The sequence below is a fragment of the Sciurus carolinensis genome, chromosome 12 (genome assembly GCF_902686445.1).
Source record: "Sciurus carolinensis chromosome 12, mSciCar1.2, whole genome shotgun sequence".
NCBI classification, from domain to species: Eukaryota; Metazoa; Chordata; class Mammalia; order Rodentia; family Sciuridae; genus Sciurus; species Sciurus carolinensis.
The window spans coordinates 76358648-76375283 of record NC_062224.1 but is presented as its reverse complement, the minus strand read 5'-3'; the positions used below and the strand labels follow the sequence as shown (position 1 = coordinate 76375283).

The 16636-nt window shown below is 40.5% G+C and overlaps 1 long non-coding RNA gene across 8 annotated transcripts in view; it reads right to left on the bottom strand.

Moving 5' to 3' along the window:
* Positions 1 to 711: 711 nt before the first annotated feature.
* Positions 712 to 16636, bottom strand: part of LOC124961486 (uncharacterized) — a 48823-nt gene continuing 32898 nt past the window's right edge. For all 8 annotated transcript variants that reach the window (XR_007104257.1, XR_007104261.1, XR_007104255.1 and 5 more), the window contains 3 exons: positions 1813 to 1952; positions 1275 to 1309; positions 712 to 1143 (listed from right to left, as the gene is read on the bottom strand). This is a non-coding gene — a long non-coding RNA (uncharacterized LOC124961486). The remainder of the gene's footprint in view (positions 1144 to 1274; positions 1310 to 1812; positions 1953 to 16636) is intronic.

The following is a 16636-nucleotide window of genomic DNA, read 5'->3' as shown; positions in this document are numbered from 1 at the left end:
GAGTCAAGTGCCTACTGGTCCCCTTGGAAACAAACACAAGACAATAAACACTTGTGGTTAGAAGCAGGTGTTCAGGCCTAGACAGGGGTGCCAGGGAATTCTGCGTTAATGTTAGGAGCGGGGTCCTGTTTACCCAAGGCAGCAATGTACCGGGCTTTCATTAAGCTTGGTCTAGGGAATAGCTAGGGTTTAGACATCTAGTTTCAAATCTCAGCTGACCCTCCAAGCTGGGGGTTCCAGTTGCAGAGGCCAAAGGCCCACGCTACCCCTTTGAGCTATAAGGCCTCAGGCAAGACATCTATAAAATGTGTGGGTGAAGGGAGGCCTTGTTATCTGTTTTGCTAACCTACAGGTTTATTGGGAGGATCAAAGAGATAGGGCAAGTGTAAGGGCCTTGAGAAGAGCCGTGGAGAGCAGGGAGGAATGAGGGGCGCATTGGTGCCTCACCTCAGGGGGACATACATCTGGAACAAAGGCAGACTGCAGCAGGGAGTCACCTGCGGAAACCAAGGGCTGTCAGGGCACATCATTCACCTACAGGAGAGGCCTTTCAGATCCCTGGGAAGGTTTCTGGAATTCCTTTAATTTCCCTAACGGTCAACTCCGTGGAGGTCAAGGGACACACAGGTCATCTGGGCTGTCTGAATGATTACTTTAGGCAGGTAAATTTATAGCCAGCTTATAATCATATAGCATTTTTCTATTTGTAAAATTCTTTTATTCAAATTTAATCCTTCAATAACAGCAAAAGCTCGATACAATGATCAACTTATATAATTTTACACTCACAGAAGTTGAGTGAGTTTCCCAAAGTCAGTGATAGGCTGAGTCCAGCCTCTGCCTGCAGGTTAGAGGTGCCCGCTGTGTAGATTCAATTGCTCTTTCCTTCCATATGCCTCTTCCCCTTCTCTCTTAGGGTCCTTGATTTGGGGCCCACTTTTGTTGCCCACGTCCTTTAACCACTCTTTGCTGAAAAATCTTTCAATTTGCAGAACTGTCTTTCTGAAGAGAACAGCCTGGAATGCAGAATTCTCTGTGGTGGGAAAAGCTGATGTTCCCAGAGCTGAGCCTGGGAAATTTGCCACAGCTAGTGCTATTCCACTGCGGTACCTGGAATAGCGGGGCAACCAGTGCCTGGAGAATCTGGAATCCCAGGGAAGGCAAACATGATTATTCTGACGTTTTAAGTCACCTGAGAAGGTGATGGCAATGGATCTCCTAGATATTCAAAGATGAATACTCTATCTTCTTAAAAATAAGTATGGCTCACTTACCTCCCTGTGGAGAGCATGAATGTAGGTTTTGAACTCTGGGAATAAGACAAGGGAGAGAACTTTTGTTTATAATATTGATTAAAACACTCTGATTTTAAATGACATTACATGCATTACCAATTAATTTAATATCCATTACTATATTTAATACTAATTATAACCTAAGAGGTATTAATGTCCCAATTTTAAAGGGAGAGAAACTTTGGTTTACAAGTGCCTAGATGACTTGTCCAAGGTCATAGACTGACATATGGTAGAGTAAAACAAAGACTTGGTTCTTCTATCTATGAGCCTAGGGCTTCCCAAATGGAAACTTTATTTTATTTTCCACTTTCCTTGGGTAAGGAGCTGATTAACAGTAAATTCAAAGGTTGATTAGACTTAGGGACTTCTAATGGGAATCCCTCTAAATTCCTGTAATATTATTACTCATCTTTTCTCCAAGAAACAGAAAATCAGGTTAATGGCATCTAAATGACACCACAAACCTAGAATTCGGTGTCATAGCAGGTGTTTGAGGATTTGTGAAGAGACTCACCAGCCATTGGTCCATGGGCACTGTCTAGACCCACCATGCTGTCAGGTCCACGGGCACTGTCTAGGACTTGAAGAGATTCCAGGTCAGTGTTGCTTCAATGAGTATTTATAGAGCAGCACTTGGTTTCTTACCTAGATGCCCTGAGGAATTTAAGAAAAGTATAAATCATAGTCTCTACCTTCAAGGAGTTTATAATTTGGTAGGAAAGTAAAGTTTGTTATAAAATCTTTGTATGGTAATATACGAAACAGAATGGAACCAAGTGCCCACTTGTTTGGTAATCTGCAAAGGCTTCAGGAAGGACGCAGGTCTTGAGAATGGGTAGGGCTTGGAGGAAGAGGGAGAAGCAAGGGTTTCCATTCTGGTGGAGGATGAATTACCAAGCAGCAGGCAGGGTGATGGGGATATGTGGTTTCCAACACTATCCCACCCACACTCCTAGAACTCTAGTCATTCTGCGTACATTCTCTGGTTCCTTGTATAAGCCAGGTTTTAAACATGTCTGAGCTTTTGTACCTGCTATTTCCTCTTTTGGAAAGAACCACCCTCCCTTATTTCTTTGATCTCACCTATTAAGCATCTACTTAATCTGTCAGTTCTACTTTACTTCTTTGAAATTATCTCTGATCCCTGGCAATGCTTTGTCTTCTTCTTCATGGAATAAATGAAGTGTCATAATGATTTATTAGTAAGCCTGTGTCCTCTACCAGATCATGACCTTTGGGAACAGGGACTCTCTCATGTTAACTATAATATGGTCATTTGTTGAATAAATATAAATGAAAGATGAAGACAATGAATGAATGAATCTGCAAAAACAAGATAGTCCAGCTGTAGGTTCACCATTAGATAAATAAACCTGCCAATAAATCTGAGCAGAATTAATGGATCTTCAGTAAGTGAGTGATGGATTGACAGAGTTCTATATACATCATAATGAAAGCATACATCCCCAGCCCTTTTTATATTTTATTTAGAGACAGGGTCTTGCTAAGTTGCTTAGGGCCTTGCTAAGTTGCTGAGGCTGGCTTTGAACTCGTGATCCTCCTGCCTCAGCATCCTGAGCCTCTGGGATTACAGTTGTGCAACACCACGCCAGCATGAATGTTATTTTTAATAAGGGATAATCTGTAAATAAATACACAAACTGTCAGAGAAAATGGAAGTCAGATATGTTGATTGAAGAGAGTTTCCCAAACTATCTACACTCAAGAGTAGGTTAGGGAAATAAATATTTAACAAGATGAAATTAGACCCCTATCTCTCACCCTGCACAAAACTCAACTCAATGTGGACCTAGGCGTCAGACCAGACACACTGCGCCTTCTAGAAAAAAAAGTTGGCCCAAATCTCCATCATGTCAGCTTAGGAGCCAAATTCCTCAACAAGACTCCTAAAGCACAAGAAGTAAAATCAAGAATCAATAAATGGGATGGATTCAAAATAAAAAGCTTCTTCACAGCAAAGGAAACCATCAAGAATATGAAGATAGAACCTAGAGAATGGGAGAAAATCTTTGCCACCTGTACCTCAGACAGAGCATTAATCTCCAGGATATATAAAGGACTCAAAAACTTAACATAAAAAAAAAAAAAAAAACCCAGTCAATAAATGGGCAAAGGAACTAAACAGGCACTTCACAGAAGAAAAATACATCTGGTCAACAAATATAGGAAAAAAATGTTTAACATCACTAGCAATTAGAGAAATGCAAATTAAAACTACACTGAGATTTCATCTCACCCCAGTCAGAATGGCAATTATCAAGACTACAAGTAACAATAAATGTTGGTGAGGATGTGGGGGAAAAGGTACACTCATACATTGCTGGTGGGATGGCAAATTGGTACAACCACCCTAGAAAGCAGTGTGGAGATTCCTCAGAAAACTTGGAATGGAAGCATCATTTGACCCAGTTATCTCACTCCTCAACATATACCTAGAGGAATTAAAATCGGCATGCTATAGTGACATGGCCACATCAATGTTTATAGCAGTTCAATTCACAATAGCTAAGATATGAAACCAATCTAGGTGCCCTTCAACAGATGAATGGATAAAGAAAATGTGATACATATATATACACACATATATGTGTGCATATATACATATATATATACATATACATATATATGTGTGTGTGTATATATATATATATATATATATATATATATACACACACACACAATGCAATATTACTCAGCCATAAAGAAGAATAAGATTTTCACATTTGCTGGTAAATGAATGAAACTGCAGAAGATCACGCTAAGTGAAATAAGCCAATCTGGAAAAACTAAAGGCCAAATGTTCTCTTAATAAGTAGATGTTGACTCACAATAGGCAGGACCAGGAGAGGTTCACCAGATTGGACAGGGCAGAGTTGGGGGGAAGGGAGGAGAGATGGGAATGGGAAAGGCAGTAGAATGAATCAGATGTAACCTTCCTATGTTCATATATGAATACACGAACAGTGTTACTCCGCATCATATACAACCACAAGAATGGGAAGTTATACTCCGTGTATGTATAATATGTCAAAATACGTTCTACTGTCATGAGTAACTAAAAAGAACAAATAAAAAATTTTTTTAAAAGAGCAGATTAGGCAGTCATCCAGATCACTCCTAACGTCCTCTGGGAGAGGCCTGTGCTCAGTGTGGTGACTAATACAAAGACCACATAAAGAGCCTATGGTTGTGTCCAGGAAGTCCAGGAGACCCACAGCCCCAGCTCAGGTGTGCTAACAGACAGACAATCTACCAAAGGATCAAGGGCAGAGGGACATCCTGACCTCAAGATTGAGAGAAGAGTGAGGGTTGCGGGGAGACCTGTGATGATGAAGGAGCTATGAAGAAAACTTCCCCAACTGGCTGGAAGGAGAAAAGGAGTCTGCAACTTTGAAAATATTTTGTAACCTTAAAACTAAATGCAAATTTAAAGGACTATCATTATTGTCCACATGCAAAACTGTCAATTTAAAACTGATGGAAGTTTTCCTAATCTTCATCCATAAACAACAGAGTAGAAAGAAGACTTTTTATTACTTTCTCTTATGTGCTTTTTGAACCATTCGATGATTTTTAAAATTCTATGAATCTGTGTAAAACTATTCTCTCATGCATCTACTTTTAAAAAAATGTTTAGTTGTGGAGGGATCTTTATTTTTTTTTATTTATACGCAGTGCTAAGAATTGAACCCAGTGCCTCACACATGTTAGGCTAGTGCTCTACCACTGAGCCACAACCCCAGCCCTCATGCATCTATTAACAGCAGTGATGGGGAAAAAAAAGTCAGATGACTAAGATCTAGTGGAAGTGCAAAAAGAAATCACAGAAATAAAGGCAGTGATTGCAACTCACTTTATCCAATGGAAAAGCAGGATGCTCATTCCGACTATACCATTAAATGACCACATAGTTAAAAAAAATTTTTTGTGTGTAGTTACAGATGGACCGCCTACCTTTATTTTATTTGTTTATTTTTATGTGGTGCTAAGGATTGAATCCAGTGCCTCACACGTGCTAGGCAAGTGCTCAGCCACTGAGCTACAGCCCCAGTCCAGATGAACACATATTGAGTTAAAAGAAAACGAGTCAAGAGTGGCTTTGGGGAGAAAAGGGTATATCATGGACTTAGATTACAGTTGGGAATCTTGTTTCCTTCATTTTTTTTCAGCCTGTAAAACTGGTATAAGGAATGTACTACTATGGTTAGGATATGGTTTAAGTATGTCCCCCAAAGGTTAATATGCTGGAAGCTTGGTCCTGGATGTAATGATATGAGAAATGGTGGATCTTTAAGAGGTGGGCTTAGTGGAAGGTGATTAGGTCTTGGGGGTAACACCCCTGGAAGTGATAAATGTAGTTCTTTCAGGACTGGGTTAGTTCTTATAAAAACGGGTTGTTATAAAAACAAGGCCATCCCAAAAGCTTGGCCTCTTCTACACAAGGCCATTTTCTCTCCACTTCACCACGTTAAGTCAGTTAGAAGTACCCTCGCCAGACTCAGGCAACATGCTGTTTGTACTTTCTGCTGAACAGATCTTGATCCAAATTAACCTCTTTTCTTCATAAAGTCCCCAGCCTCAGGTATTTTGTTATAGTAATACAAGCCTAAGACCTTTACTACAAAGAATCATTATGAGACTCAATTAAGAAAACCCATATGCCAGCAGTGAGCACCAAAAGAATTGCAACTCTGTACATGTCTGTTTGTTAAACCTCAGAAATACAAATTTCCACATGCAGGAATGCTTTTGACTGTAAACAACAAAAAAATATAACTATAATGTCTGAGATAAATAAGGATTTATTTTTCTCACTGCAAAATAAGTCTCTGTAAATAGTCTACGACTCAAGTAGAATGACTAACATTCAGTCTTGCCCAGAACTTTTAGCATGAAAAGTTCTTCATTTTGGGACACTCTCAGATGGTTATCAGTCTAGCAATAGTGGTCATCAATGTCACCATCAAGAATTAAGATGCTTTTTTTCACTTGGCCATTCTTACTGGTACTTGTACCTTATGGTTTCAAGATAGCTACTGCACCTTTGGGCATCATGTCTGCGTCCAGATAGGAAGAGAGAAGTATAAAAGAATTGATGGATTTCTCCTAGAGAAGTCTGCCTCTTATTCTGGAAAGGAAGGATTTGTTATCTCATTAGCCAGAATTGTTTCACCAAGTGCAAGAATAGCTGGGAAATCAAATCAAATTTTTTGTTTCCAACCTCATAATAGAAGGCAAGGGGATAAGATCCTGAGAGCCTCTTGGGTGGTCAATCCACAGTGTCTCCTCCACCCTGTCACACTTTCCTTTTTCTTTTTTTTTTTTATTTTTGAGACAGGGTCTAAGTTGACCAGGCTGGTCTCAAACTTGCAATCCTTTTGCCTGAGCCTCCAGAGTAGCTGGGATTGCAGGTATATGCCTCAACACATCTGACTTTCATTCTTTTTTGGACACAGCCAATGTGTGTTGAACCCAGATATGTGACAGGTTCCATGCTAGTATCTGCAAGGAGCAGAAAGATGAGTATGACACAGTCCCCAGCCCAAGTAATTGACTGTCATTATTATCCACATGAGAAATCATCAGTTTAAAATTGTTGGAAGTCTTCTTAGTATTTATCTATAAAATAGCAAGGATAGAAAAGGGACTCTTTACTGCATTCTTCTTTTCACCTTTTGCATGATGGTTTGTAAAAATCATTTTTGAAAAATTCATTAAAGCTAATTAAACCAGTTCTCTCATGCATTTATTCATTAATGGAAGTGGAGAAACAATTCAGATCACCAGGATATTTTTTAACAATCCAGAAAGAAACCATAGAAAGAAAGGCATGATTGCATCTTGCCATGACTTTATTCATAAGTACAGAGATAACTGCCAGCAGGCAGTCATGGGAGAGTGGAAAGCACCATGCTGCCAAAGCTTGCCTGAGATGCAATTAAAACAAGATTGGTGGATGAACACAATGCACTTTCCAAATAAGGATAAACTCAAAGATTTGAGGGTAGGACTTAGCAATAAGAAAGTTCCAGAAACAAAAGCCAGATGGATGTGAGAAAAAAGGATGTGTATGTAAGATAAGTAACTCTAATCTCTGAAAGTGGCCTGGCTTTGGGCACCCCAAGTTGCTGCTATGGCATTAGGAACCATGTTGAATACAACAGCATGTGAACACATCTCAATTATCTTAGCACACATTACCAAAGAGCTATAAGACTGCTTATAGAGAATGTCACAGTGAATGAAGCATCCAAACATCTTTGAGAAAAAGAAGGCCAACATAGATGCCCTGTTTGAGAATAGTACTGGGTGTTCAAGCTTCTTAGGAAAAAGCCTCACCCTTGTTTCCTATCCTTTTGGCCTCTGATGCCAGCCCACTTCTTGTTTCTGTCTTTCTCTGCCTCCACAGTTCAGTTGTTAGATCGGCCTCCAGGCCTGGTCAGCATCTGAGCCAGGCAGGCCAGAGGTGGCAGCCTCAGTTGCCAACCAGGTTTCGTGTCTGATGTCAGGAACCTGGGCTAGTGGTAGCATGCCCTGCCTTACCTCTGCTAGCACAGGCCTAGGTCACAGCTCCTTGATCCCCTATCAGGCAGCCTCAGAGGACTGGAGGAGACCTGTAGTTGTCCTTCAACATGAACTCATGCAGGCATCACAGAACAACCCCGCAAGGTGGGCAGAGTTATCCCCAAGTTGCCCAGTAGAAGAGGATGCCCAGGGAAGTTAGGAAAAGTGCCCAATATTTCCCAGCCGCTTGGTGGTAGAGATGGGATTGAAACCTTTAGGCTTGGTTCTAAAGGTCTGCTTGCCTCACTGTTGTGCACCATTTCTCTATACATACCAGACCTCTCTCAGTCCCCTTGTCTCACAGGCTAGCATGTGTCCAGACCCCTGGTGCTGCCTGGCATTCTCTGGTGGAGAATCTTAATCACCAGAGACTTCGGTGAAGCTTCATTTATTCCCTCTATTAACAAATACAAGTATTTATTGAGCATATAGACATTCAGTAAGTGTCAGGCTATATGCTAGGCTACTGTGCTATTTTCTGGTTGTCTGAATGCACCTACTGCTGACCTCCAAGGACCATCCTCCAGGCACAATAGCAGAGTTTCCTGAGGCCAGCTCAGGCCAGCCTCAGTGGCATGGCTATGCCCCTCCCCAACCCCTCCATGCATCAGTGGCACTCTCGGGCCTTGCTTCTTGCCCTTTCCTGTCATGTCTGTTTGCAGTCTGGGGCTAGCTTAGTCTCACCTGAGCCTGCTCCACTTATGACAACTCAGCTAGTCACTGTCATCATTGAAATAAAGTGGTTGGGGGAGGTGAAAGAATTGAAACAGCCACCAGGTCCACTGATAAAAATATAGAGAAAGTGGAGGTTAAAGAAAAATATTGGGGGCATGGTAAGGAAGTCACACTCTTTCCACTAAGTGAGGAGTCCCAGAAAGGTGCTATATTGAAGCAAGAAACTCAGATGAAGGGGTAAAATGATTAACCCAAGTTCACACAATATTATTGCATTTTCTTCTACTTGCAAAAGGAATACATTATCATTGTAGAAAATTTGAAAGTATCAAAAAGTTAAAAATGAAAAATTAGAAAATACCAAAGGATAAAGGAAAAAAATACTCTGTGTTACTATTACCCAAAGATGATAACCACTCATAAATTTTGTTTATCTCTGGACTTTCTTAACATACATACTTAGGTTTATTCTATACTATTTTATATCCATCTTTTTTACTTTACTGTTTTATTGTTATTATCAAACCCAACACAAAGTGTTCTATGAAAATGTCACTTTAAAGGACTGCAGAGTATTTTTGTTCCTCAGTATTCATGGGGGATTGATTGCAGGACCCCCTGTAGACACCAAAATCCTTGGATACTTAAGTTCCTTATATAAAAGGGCATACTATTTATACATAACTGACAATCCCATGTACTTATTTATCTCTAGACTAGTTATAATACCTAAGGCAGGGCAAATGCCTAGTAAAGAGGCATTTGTATTGTATTGTTTAGGTAATAATGAAAAAAGTCTGTACATACTCAGAACAGATGCAGTTCTCTCCCCAATATTTTCTATCCACAGTTGATTGAATCTGTGGATGTTGAACTTGTGAATATGGAGGGCTGATGTATTCCATTATAAGGGCTTGCCATAATTTATTTGACTTACATTCTTGGTTATTTGAGTCATTCCCCAAAACATCCCCAATTTTTTCCTACACAAACAATACTGAAATGACATTTTTGTACATAAATATTCAAGGTCATATTTGATTTAGTTTCCTTTAGTTGAATTCTGAGCAATAGTTTGAAAAACCACTGCATGGTCTTGGCCCAGAAAGGAAGTACTGGGGAGTGCTAGTCAGGACCAGATCTCTTGAGCAGAGACTTTTGAGATTTCCAAAGGGGGAAATGTCAAAGCAAGGGGTCTGGGAACCCCAAAGTTTTATTTATTCTACAATTTTTCTTTGAACAACTCATACTTTATTACTCAAAACTCTTTGGTTCAGAATGCCGCTGAAACCAGCTTACACAAACAAACAGGTATTGATGTAAAAAGTTGATGCAGGAACATAAGCAGTCCCCAGAAAAGGCCCAAGAGACACACTTTGAAATTCTTCTCCTTTCCCTTCTCTCTCTTGGTTTCTGTGCTCTTCGTCCTCAAGTTTGAGAGTGCAGTGGAATCACCTTCAGGGTTCTTTGCAACATCATTTGCTGGGTCCCACCCAGAGTTTCAGATTGAGCAGATCTGGGGCCAATGAGAAGCTGCATGTCTGGAGTGTTCCCAGTGGATGAGATGCTGTCAGTCTAGGGACCATACTGTGAGAACACTACTAGACTACAGCAGAGCAGGGTAGACACCCTCTAAGATTGCTACCACATCCTGGTTTCTAAGAAAAAACCATCCTCTCATTGTGAGACTGCTGGTACACCAAAGACAGGACATTACCACCTTCCTGTTAGAAAGAGAACACCCCCACACCCACACACATAAACAAGAGGATGAAATCCCCAAAGAGGATAAGGTTGCTAGAGCCATTCTCTACAGTAATCTACCCCAGGCTGCCTTCTGAGAACTGAATCAGTTCTCAGGCAATTCTTTCACAGCTGAACTTTCTTCATCTTGGTCTGATACCTGAATGCTAAGCCATGGTTAAGGAGGGTCTCTTCTTCAGTCCACTGCTCTGAAGGACTACTCCATTCCACAGAATCCATCCTTAGGGATTATAGGGAAGTCTGGGTAACCAGAGCCCACTGCAGGGTATGGCAAGCAGAAAAGGGTCCAGGCTGGGCATGGTGGCGAAAGCCTGTAATCCCAGTGGCTCAGGAGGCTGAGGTAGGAGGATCAAGAATTCAAAGCCAGTCTCAGCAAAATCGAGGTGCTTAGCAACTCAGTGAGGCCCTGTCTCTAAAGAAAATACAAAATAGAACTAGGGACGTAGCTCAGTGGTTGAGTGCCCCTGATTTCAATCCTTGGTACCCAAAAAGAAAAAAAAAAGAAGGGTCCAGCCCAGGCACTGGATTGCCCAGAAGCACACCAGACTCCAAGGAGTAAACAAAAGGGGAGAACTTACTAACTACTGTGAAGCCATAGAGGAGTTCATACTCTGGTAACAACAATAAAACACCTGTGAGAGGTCCCCTAAAATATAAGAGTTCATGTTTATTGCATTCCTACTTGTGCCTGGCATTCAATGCCTTATGTCAATCATGTCATTTAATCTTCCCTAAAAACCTATGAATGCAAATAGGTATTATTATTCCCAGATGGCAGGTGAGAAAAATGAGGGAGGCACAGAGAGACTAGGCTAATTTTCTCAAGTTCACTCAAGCTCTTCATCACTATACTATAGGTGCTCTGGAGAGAAACCAGAAAACCAAAAAAGGGTGGAAGGGAGAAAACTTTAACACATATGTTCTATTCAATCTTTATATTAACACTCCAAGGTAGGGACCACTCTCTCCACTTTATGGGTGAAAAGTCTGAAGATTACTTAAGAAACTTCCTGAGGTCACAGAGCTGGAAAGCACACTACTCCAGGTATGAGGCCCAACTTGTGGGCTTCCAAAGTCCCTACTCCCCTGACTATACCACTCTGTCTCTGAGAGTGATTCATTCCAACAGGGGAAATGGGGCAGGCTTCAGCATAGGCGGCAAGGGTTCAAGGACAGAGATGGAAAGGCAGGCAGGCCAAGCACATAAGAGTGCATAAATAAAGACTTGGAGCTTCAAAATGCACAGTCTATATGTCAATAGAAGAATGGCACACATGGCACATTCCTTAAATAGAGTACTAACTGCACAACAAAATATCTCTTTTTGGGGGAGGTACTAAGGATTGAATCAGTACAGTGGGGCTCTACCATTGACTTACACTCCCAGCCCTTTTAATTTTTTTGAGATGGTCTAAGTTTCCAGAGATGGACTTGAACTTTAAATTTGCCTGCCTGAACTTTTGAGTTGTTGGGATTATGGATGCCTGGCAGCACACTTAGCCATATCTGACCATTTTGCGACATGAAAACAAAAGCAAAATAAATATACACTGAAAACTTGGAATATCAAACTGCATACACTAATGCTCCAACTTAGTAGAGACATGTATGTATGTATGTACATGTATTATTTGTTAGGAAGAAAATAGACCACCCTGTTGAATGGATTTTTTAGAACATTAGACTCATGAATAAATTTTTTTTTTTTTTTCCAGGGGAACATACTGGGGATTGATCCCAGGGGCACTTTACCACTGAGCTGTGTCCCAGTCTTTTTTTATTTTGAGATAGTGTCTTGCAGAGTTGATGAGGCTGATCCTTGTAATCCTTCTGCCTTAGCCTTCTGAGTTGCTGGGACTACTGTGTATGCCACTGGGCCTGACAATGAGAGATTTTTATTGCTTATTTTTTACTTTTACGTAGATTTCAAACACAATGATCTTGTTTTACTTTTATAGTAATGAAAAGAAATCTTATTTGCCTATTACAAAGATGAAAGACATAGATCCTATCCTGATACCATTACCAGGGAAGGATGAAACACTTCTTATTGCATTATGAACTCTTCCTCTCCTGTTTTTTTCCCTCAGAAGTGGATTTTCCAAGACTCCATTTGTGAGCTCTTTACGTTTACTTCATAATTCAAAAACAATTTTGGTGGGGGAATATCCAATAGAATCTGCTTTGATGACCTCAGAGAGGGCCCTGCTTTAGCCATGCCTAGAACGTACACCTGAATGCCCCAATGTTTTCAGAGGTTTTTCCATCTAACCAGGATGAAGTATGGTTTCCCCTGAAATCTTCCGCAAACTTCTGAGCACACAACCCTCCAGCTCATCTGCTGTCTCTACTCCTCCTTTCTGCTTTTTAAATCCCTGCCTAGGTAGAAAGCAAATCCTCAGACTCAAGTTGAAGCTTCTAATATAGTAAAGTTTTTTGGGTTTTGTTTGTTTTGTTTTGTTTTTGGTACTGGGGATTAAACCCAGGGGTATAATCACTTACCACTGAGCTACATCCCCAACCCTATGTACTTATTTGTTGGTACTGGGGATTGAACTCAGGGGCACTCAACCACTGAGCCACATCCCAGCCCTATTTTTTTTTTTTTTTTTTTTTTAATTTAAAGATGCTTAGCACCTCACTTTTGCTGAGGTTGGCTTTGAACTTGCAATCCTCCTGACTCAGCCTCCCGAGCCAGTAGGATTACAGGCATGTGCCACCACACCCAACCCTTTTTATTTTTTATTTTAAGACAGAATTTCACTAAGTTGCTCAGTGTCTCATCAAGTTGCTGAGGCTGACCGTGAACTTGCAATCTTTCTGCCTCAGTCTCCAAAGTTACTGAGCCACTGTGCCAAGAGAAAAAGTTTTTTAAAATCAATCCAACTTGGAATTTAGTGACATATAATGATAAACTTGACTCTATTTGCAACTTTTATTTTTAAGATTTCATTCTCATACATTTTCATTTATATTTGAAGGAGTTTAACACAGATGCTAAAGTGCTATTTTAAAAAATTCTGGAGCTAAGTAAAAAGAAATAACATACAAAAAATGACCACTGAAGATTAAAACAAAAAAGGTGCTTAAAAAAATTGTCCTTGGGTTGACTTCAGAAAGAATTCAAACATTCTTCTCCCCACTTTATAATTTTTTAAAAGGTCTTCGGTTCCATTTTCAAAATAAGCTCTATATTTTTAAGGGTGACACATACCAAGTAACCAGAAACTGGCCTTGGCTTGGAAAACCTCCCAGTTCTCATAAACATGCAATCACTAGTTCCTTTTAGGATGATGAATACTATTGATTGGCTCAGATTGGCTTGTGACCCAGCAGTGGCATTAGACATTGGCTATAAAACATCTCCTTATAAATTTTTCATTGGCTTGAGTATCAAGAGCTGGGCAGTGGCCTCTCTGAGCACTCACTCTCCCTCCTCCTCCTGTGTCTCAGGACTGATGATGCCATCCTGCAGGGCCGTGTTATTGGATCAGGACGATTAGCTTTACGGCCTGATTTTCTGAGTGGAATCCAATTTCTTTTTCATGTGTCGTGGGTTTACGAGTAGTCATGTGCTTTTTGTTTTGGGATGGCATCACAGGATTACTAGAAGATACAATAAGCTGAAATCATTTCCCATTAACTGTGCTCTTCATGAGACTGAAGACAATGTGTCACTCTGTACTAGCGGCATCTGGGGTCTTTTCCAGGAGAGGGAGTGCTTCCAGCAGCTCGGGTAAAAAGGTGACAAAGAAGCAAATTCTTGAGAAGAACCATGCCAGGCACTTTCAAACACTTCAGCTCACAGTCCTCATAACAAGCCCAAGAGAAAAGGAACATTAGCTCTAATTTTACACTGGTGAAGACTGAGTATCTTGGTGATGCTGAGGGATATCTGAGTCTCTCTGACATTCATATTGTAGCTCTATAAAGCTCACACTGAAATTGGTGTTAAGATGAATCCCCAGGATTCTAGACTTGATTCAGTGGCTAATGCAACCCAGGCATCACACTTTTTTAAGAGAATGGGGGAAATTTCCCTCAGAGCAAACTTGTCCCTTGCTACATATTCACTGGTTCTTGTATTCCAGATTGGGACAGCATGAAAAACTCAAGTTCTCATGTGTAGAAATAGGGTTTTCTTCCCAATAGGTAAAATTGGGCTAAAATAAACTTCAAGCTCCAATTTTGGGGAAAAAATAAATAAGGTCAGAAGGTAGATTATGGAATGGGGAGGGGTAAAGTTAGTTGGGATTAGGGTAGAGGGTTAAAGGATTAATTGTGTGCATATGACTTCTTCCTGGTCCTGCTTCCTCTGTAAAACATGGAGAAGTCACAAAAAACCATTAACACAGGGCAAGAGAGAGTTCTGAATCTCTATACTACAGTTTACTATTGCCAGATATTTTGTTGTACAATCAAAGGAAGAGAAAAAAAAGGAATCAGAAAGTGTCACATGATAAATAAAAGCATCTAGATTCTACCTGGAAATAGTGATCAATTTTAACAAAGTACATTAATCATTTCAGTCATAGCAACCTGCATACCTGAACCATAAGCCCAAAGCTTCCCAAAACAATAATGCCAGAAGAAATCATTCTTTATATCCATCTGCAGAGTGCCTATCACCACAGCATAACACATTATTTGTTCTTGAATCTTTGAATTTAAATTGTTTTGTAAGTTTGAAGAACAGAAATAAACATACACCTAACTAGTCCCTTCTCTAGAAGCCAGCTCAGATGAATATGTTGAGGCACCTAAGAAAACTATGTTGTTTTTGCTCCTGGACATTAGGCCTTTTTGTATATCTGCCTCTTAATTTTAATCACTTGAACTAAAACTTCCAAGTGATTCCAGAAAACTCCCAAAATTAGTCACCAAGCCAGAATGAATAGAAATGCCATGTGTAGATTCTTCTTTGCAGTAATTATGATTTTCCAAACAGCAGCTGCTAGCACTTGTCTTTCAAGGATATAACAGACTCCTTAGACCACAGGGCCCTTTGCTACTCTTTAGTGAATATCATATTAATTTACTGCTTCTAAACTTTCAGGACTTTCCTGCAAGTTTGGATTTATAAGTAAATTTTTAATCAGGGAAGGTGTGCAAAATATTGCATTAAGCTCAAGGACAGTCATTTTAGAATATCATAGGGGACAGGAACTCCCCTCAGTTCTCTAAATTACTGCTTAGGCCTATGAACCTTGGATTCAGTGGATATTTTCTCTTTGTTTCTTACTGTTTTATCCTGAGGAAATAACATCCCTTTTTAGAACACTGTAAAGTCACTTTCTTGTAACCATGCCCTCCTTAAGGTCTGGAAGGCCCATTTCCCCTGTATCTTCAGACTTTTTGTAGTGGAGTAAACAAACTATGATATCCTGCTGAGAGAGCATTCTTTAAATCAGGTCCTCAGTCTGGAGTCTTTCAAGCTTGAAAGCGATCTTAGAGGTCAATTAGTCTGAACCCAATTAAAAAGTGAAGTGGTTCACAAAGAAGGGTCTGATATCAAGTGATATTAAGAAATACAAGCCTCAAACAGTTTCTTTAAAACTGCAATTGGAACAGATCTCAAGTCACATGGGTCTCTGAGAGGCACCATCCCTGGTCTCATGACAAAGATGACACAAGATGACAGAGGATCTGAGAAGGCTGTTTGTATCTGCCTTGTAGTCTGTGGGTGAAAGAGTGGGTTAATTCTGATGACTACATTGAGTTCTTCCTTCCTCCTCAGTGTAAAAGGTGAGTGGCCAACCATTGTCTGGTCTCGAGATGGCCCTTCACATGAATATCACAGACTGTGAAAATTTCTTTCTTTCTTACTTGGATGGGAAATGTTTTTCCAATTGGAGACCAAGGAATTATTCAGGCCTTCTTGCCTGCAGGGCCAGGAGTGCAGCCCCCCAGCACTTTCCTCCTTCCAGACTCAGCTGTGTCCTCTTTGGGGATACAGGAGCCCAGACCCCAGGACTCATCATGGGTGCCATTGAAGAAGAGGCTCTGCCAGACTGGGTTAATGGTGTAATCATGACACCTGAGCTCCACTTAAAGCTCAGAGAAATAGTGTGGAAGAAACAGCAAAAACAAAACAATAATTAATGATCAGAATTTTCTTCCCCTCAGGCTCTAAGGAGGGAGTAGCATTCTCCATGGATGAGCAAAGCAGGATCACCTCTGTAACTTCCTTTGCCTTTAAGACCTCCACATTCACTAGTCAGATAGGTATTTCACTGACCCGTACAAAGGCAGTCCTTATGCTTGTGATTTCTTCAGGGGTGTCCCACAAGTTGAAGGTTCCCTTCTTTCCCCAC